The sequence below is a fragment of the Cuculus canorus genome, chromosome 13 (genome assembly GCF_017976375.1).
Source record: "Cuculus canorus isolate bCucCan1 chromosome 13, bCucCan1.pri, whole genome shotgun sequence".
Taxonomy (NCBI): Eukaryota; Metazoa; Chordata; class Aves; order Cuculiformes; family Cuculidae; genus Cuculus; species Cuculus canorus.
The window spans coordinates 3,232,917-3,238,916 of record NC_071413.1 but is presented as its reverse complement, the minus strand read 5'-3'; the positions used below and the strand labels follow the sequence as shown (position 1 = coordinate 3,238,916).

Here is a 6,000-nt window from a genome sequence, read left to right as displayed (position 1 = left end):
CCCTCCTCCTCTTTTCCCCCTCCCCATCATCCCCTCCCCATCGCCTCCTGCCCCACAGCCCTCTGCTCCCCCTTGATCCCTCTCCACTCCTCCCATAACCCCCCCTTTGTCCCCCCTGCCCCATCATCCCCCCAAGAGCCCTCTCGTCCCCATCGCCCCCTCCCTTTGCCCCCTCTCTCCCCACAGCCCCCCTTTGTCCCCCCTGCCCCATACCCCGCTCTTTACCCCCTTCTCCTCACAGCCCCCCTTTGTCCCCCCCGCCCCATACCCTCCCTTTACCCCCTCTCTCCCCACAGCCCCCCTTTGTCCCTCTACCCCACACCCCTCCCTTTACCCCCTCTTTCCCCACAGCCCCCCTTTGTCCCTCTGCCCCATACTCCCCCTTTACCCCCTCCCTCCCCACAGCCCCCCCGCCCCGCCCCGTCCCCGCTGTCACGGCGGCCCCTCCCTCCCTCGCGGCCCCTCCCCGCGCCCGGCGGAGCCGCCGCCGTTTCCGGAGCGCGCAGAGCGGGGCCGGCCGCGCCTGGGGCCGTAGCGGGCAGGTGAGTGAGCGCTTCCCCGCCGAGCACCGGCCGGGGGGGCAGCGCCCTGCGGCGAGGCCGGGGCCGCCCTCCCCCCATCCCTTCCCACCGCCGAGACCCCGAGCGCGCGCACCCGGGCGGGGGCCGCCCTGCCGTTCCCTCCTCTTCCTTCTCCCACCGCCGTGACCCCGAGTCTGGCAGCCCGGGCCGGGGGCTGCGGGCCGCCCTCCCCTCCCGCCGCCGTGACCCCGCGTCTGGCGCGCTGGGGGCTCCTTCTCTCTCCCCTCCCGCCGCCGTGACCCCCTGTGCGGGCACCCCGGGGGGATGGTGGTCACCCTCCCCTTCCCTCCCCATCCCTCCCTTTCTCTCCCCCTCTTCTCCCGCTGCTGTGACCCCTGTGCGGGCACGCCGGGGCGGGGGGGTCACCGTCCCTTTCCATTCCCTCCCCTCCTGCCGCCGTGACCCCGAGTCTGGGCGCCCCGGACCGGTGGTGGGTCTGGGGGTCACCGTCCCCTTCCTCCCCCTGTGGCCCCGGGGCGGTGGTGGGGCAGCCCTCTCCTTCTCTCCCCTTATGTCTCCTCCTTTCCCCCCGACCCCCTGTGCGGGCAGCCCGGGGCGGTGGCGAGGCTGGGGGTCACCCTCCCCTCCCCTTCTCCAGCCTCCGTGACGGCGAGCCCGAGCACCCCGGCTCACCCCGGGTCGGTGGGGAGGCGGGGAGGCACCGTCCCCTTCCCTTCCATCTCGTGAGACCCCGACTGCGGGCAGCCCTTTCCTTCTCTCCCCTCCTTCTCCCGTGACCCCCCAGGTCGGTGGTGGGGCTGAGGGTCGCCGTCCCTTTCCCTTCCTTCCTCTTCTTTCCCTTGTGACCCCGATTCTGGGCACCCCGGTCGGTGGCGGGGCTAGGGGCCCCCCTTCTCTTGCCTCCCCTTCCTCCCCCCGTGGCGCCGGGGCGGTGGTGGGGCTGGGGGCTCCGTGTCTCTCATCTCCCACGGGCCGTGGGCTGGGACTGCAGGAATTCCTGCTCACCTTCCTGCTCAACAGTGACCGGCTGCAGCCTCCTCATGGGGATCTCCTTCCATCCCCTCGGCCCTCTCCTCTCTGCTTGGCCTGATTGTTCACCTGGTGCTCCCTGGAAGTGCTGTTATCCAGCCTTATAGCTGGTACCTTGTACCCATATGGTAGCTGCGTGCAGCACTGAATAACTTATTTTGGGCTGTAGCTTCCAACTTTCCAAATATCCCTCTGCTTCTCCTTGCTTGAGCGATTTTTATCGTTTGGCTGGTGAGGAAATGGTGCAGGTATGTGTACACCAGGCGGATGTTGGCTTGGACATCTGAAAGAAGTCAAAAGATCTTATTTGTTTGTTTTATGAGAGATTATAAGCATAGTTACAGGTATAAATCGGCCGTTGTTATCGTCATTACTGGTTTTATAGAGAGACAGATGTCGAGGTGGCTTGAGAAGCGGTGAACGTCAGTCGTGTGTAGCCACAATAAACAGCTTGGCTTTTCCGAGTCGGTCAGCTTGTGGCTACAGAGGCACACGCAGACGGCAGAAGGCTGAGGCTCGGTTCCCAAAATGGCACTGCATCTCATAACAGCCAATGTGGTTGTTGGATAATCGTAAATCTAGAGGTTGGGGAAGAGGTTGCTGTGGATTTTTCTTGATGTTTCCGTTTTCTCAGTCTGGTGCCGTCTTGCAGAGGGGCTCTGAAGGAACTGCTGTGCTCTGTGGATGTACTCCCTCAGTAGTGTCCCCTTCCTTCCCCTCTCTGAAGTGTGTGGTGTCTGTTGTGTAGCTCTCAGACACAGGAAGATTTTGCTATGCAGCTCATGGGATCAGGAGTGTCGGTTGATCTCGGAATGTGCACATGTGCTGTTTGTGTACCATGGGTATCAATGTGACTTGGCACTTGGCTGGCATCTTCTACTAGGCAACACTTATACAGAAAATGAGATGGACTCTTCTGCAAAGAATTGCTATTTTTCAGAGTTCAAAACTTGCACGAAGCTTCATTTTCTTCTTTTATTTTTTTGTTCTGTACTTTTCCTCCTAAGAAGGAAGGGCTCTCTTAATTATTTTTTCTGCCGTTGTGAAGGTGTGGTTCAGGTCAACATAAGCGTTTCTGGTGCTTTGTGGAACCTTTGGGGTGTGAGGAGCCAGACGAGAAGCAGCACACAGCCACTGCTTCCGATGGGCCTTGTGGTACTGCTTCCTAGGTCAGTGTAAGGCATAAATCCTTCTGCTGGCATTTTGCATTCTGAATCAGGAGTTCCTTGGGAGCGTTAGGAAACTAGAAATTATGCTTACAGGGAGTATTTTTCTACTGAAAAATTTTTCTTCTGAGACTGAAATTTCATTAACAGTTAAATAATCCTTCATACATAGCAATATGAAAATATCTGCTACAGATCTTTAAAAGAGAAGTCTAGGTTTCTTCAGATTTTTAGATACCAACTTGTATTTGATCACTTGAATCTTATTTTTTGGTGGGTTTTTTTTCATGCTGCCTCCAACCTTCAAGCTTTCCTCCCTACTTCTTCTTGCTATTTATTAAATACTTTTCAACTCCTTTTCTTCCCCAGCATACAAATGGCAGCCAATTTTTCTTTGCAGCAAAACTGTATTTTTCTGTCCTGTATGCTTCCCTTCATACCCTGAATCGACGGTAGTTTTTAGTGCTGTCTCTTTTTCCTCAAAACAGGATTGTGTCAAGAGAAATTGTGCTGCAGCTTTTGTTTATATAGTAGTACTGTAATAGGAAAAGGCTTGTTCTTGGTACAATGAATGCTGGTACACCAGAAATCCTGCTAATGATAGTGATTAATGGGTGCTGCTCAAAATAGCTATCACTGCTGATATGACTAATTGTGCCATGTGAAAAGAGCTCCTTTATTCCCACTAATCTCAAGGTGCTTCTCCAGTTTTAGAGAAAAGCCTGGTCTGTGCAGACAGAGAGATGCACAGCGAAATGCGGAACTTGCAGTGGAGTGTGGCAATTCTTTAAGAGCTGGCTGCTGTGCTGCAAAACCACTTGAGGCTGGAAATGAAGACTATCTCCTTGTGGTTACTGTAGGTAGATAGAATATTATTACTGGAACTGGATGTCAGCCAGAACAACACCCTCCATGTTGCACACAATGCCAGGGTATTGTTAGTAGCTATAGAACGGGTTTTATATCATACATGAAAGATGACATTTCCAGCAGCATGGGTAACCTCATCGCAAAAGGTTGTGCTGCATCTGGCTCAGAGGGAACTGACTCTGCTAGGCTTGACAAAATCAATGTTATAATTGCACCAGTTCTCCCGGAGTTTGGTGATAAGTCTGGGTTTGCGTTTCTTAACCTTCATTGGCCTTTGGGTAACAACTATTTATTAGTAACACGCTGCAGGCAATATTGCGCTCCCCAGACAATATCGTATTCCAGGTTCTGTTTAGATTTTCTGTGTATTGTGGCTGGAAGCTTATATGGGGACTGCGGCTCTCAACCATAGAAAGTACTGTTTCTTAATATCTGTAAAGTCTTCAAAGTTTTAAGTTCTGCCTGGTAGGATGAAAAAATATTTTCGAAGTGAAGTAAAATTCATTGAAGATGGAATCCAAGTTCACTGAGAAGAAGCTAGTAGTAGATGTGTTTTGTTGTGCCTGTTTGTGTGGATTTATTCTCTTCTGCTGTTTGTCTACCTCAGGGTAATTTTGTGGCAGGAGGAGTTTAGACCTTCATCCCTTCTGCCCTCAAAGAAACTGTTAAGGGTTGTGGGAGGGGATGAGGAGGAGGCATTCGTTTGGTTCACAAATGCTGCTTCATGGGTTAATTGGTCTGATATGATCCCAGCCTTCTAATGTTCTGTAAATAAACCGTTTTGGTCCAGTCCTTTACTTTTGCCAAAAAAGTGATCCAAAAAAAGTACAAAACTTCAAGAAGATGGTGGTGGTGTTAATGAGTCTTGTTTCACTTTGAAGTGCTGTTATGTGACACGATATTATTTTGAGAACTGGGGTCTTGGAATATCAATCTTGTCTTACTCTGCTGTAATTAATGAAGATTAGTGTGTTGATTACTGAAGATAAATTCGGAGGGATTGATATGTGTGGTTCTTTAAGGTCATAAACTTCACATGAGGCAAACTGACATCCAAGGACCCGTGTTGGAGCAGCCTTGGAGTACAAGAGGAAGAGTAGGATGTGTGGGAAGCAGCAGAACAGCAGGTCTAGAAATGCTGGTTCAGCTTTGAAGAATGAAAGAAAATGGCTGGAAAAAAAGGGGCTGCGAAATACTGTAGGTGTGGCTGGGGGAATGCTGAGGTGTGTGAGCGATCGTCTGTATGGATGTATTTGAGATGGGTGTAACTGAGGCTCTATGAGGCTTTCAGGGATGTTCAGGAGCCTTCAGAGCAAGTCAGACGTTTTTCCAGTTGTGGAATTGCATACCATCGGTGGTACATGGGCTTCAGTCTAATGATAACAAGCAGCGGCTTATCACGGTGAGCGCCTGGTATAACTTTTTATTCAAACAAATCAAGTTTGAAGTGGGAGATTGTAGGGCTTTCTGTTGCAGAACTGATTTCACGAAGAAAATAAATACTTCCTCTTCTAACGAGACCCCTCACAGGAGAACCATGGTAGATACAATTTTTAATCTACAACTAGTAGATTCAATTTTTGCTATATTAGCTGAAAATCAAACCAAGAACTTGAAAAAGTTTTTTGCTGTGTTTTTTAAAATAAATTTACCTCATGTGTTTTACTGTTAGGAGGGTCACATCAGAGCAAAGAATTCCTTAGGAAACATCTTCACAATCCCTCCCTAAATTGTGACCAGTTCTTGCTTCTGTTTTTAGTAAAATTTTCTCCTTGAAATGAGTGATACATATTTTGGGTTCTAGGCTGGCTAGATTTTCATTGTCTTGCAACATAGCTGTATTCCTTCTTTGTGGTCTTTTGTTTCTTGCTTTTCTAACAGTTTTTTGCTTTTTCAAGTGGTTGGGGTTTTTGGTCAATGTGACTTTTTATGGTTTGTTAGATAAGTCATGTTTCAGTGGGATGCTTGTCAGATGTTAATGCTTTCTGGTAAGTTTTTTCTGGACAATAGCATTGCAAAAGACAGATTATTTTTGGGAAACTTCATCAGGAAGGTCCCTCCACCACCTTGCCAGTCACCCCTTTTCAGGTCTGGAAAGTCTACTTTTGTTCTTTCCTGACACTGCATATGTGTTGGTCTGGAAGTGATAAGGGAACACATCAGCTGGTGGTTTGACAACAATTTTAGGTGTGATTCTTGTTTCGTTGTGCACTCAGAGTTGACGTATAAATGATACTGTTCAATTACAGAGAATTCCAGACAGGCTCTGTGCAGCAGACTCTGCAATCTGGAAATGGAACAAAACCCCTCAACTTCTACAGTTTGTGAATGCAGGGCCAAGTTCATTTCCCTTGGTAGAAATAACATTCAACTTTGGTTCTTCAGTGCTTTAT

General features: G+C 50.0%; 1 protein-coding gene across 1 annotated transcript in view; it reads left to right on the top strand.

Moving 5' to 3' along the window:
• The first annotated feature begins 466 nt into the window (after positions 1-466).
• The window catches only part of GARRE1 (granule associated Rac and RHOG effector 1), a 60,174-nt gene continuing 54,640 nt past the window's right edge, over positions 467-6,000 (top strand). The window contains exon 1 of the mRNA XM_054078283.1: positions 467-542. The gene's annotated coding sequence lies outside the window, so the exon portion shown is untranslated. The remainder of the gene's footprint in view (positions 543-6,000) is intronic.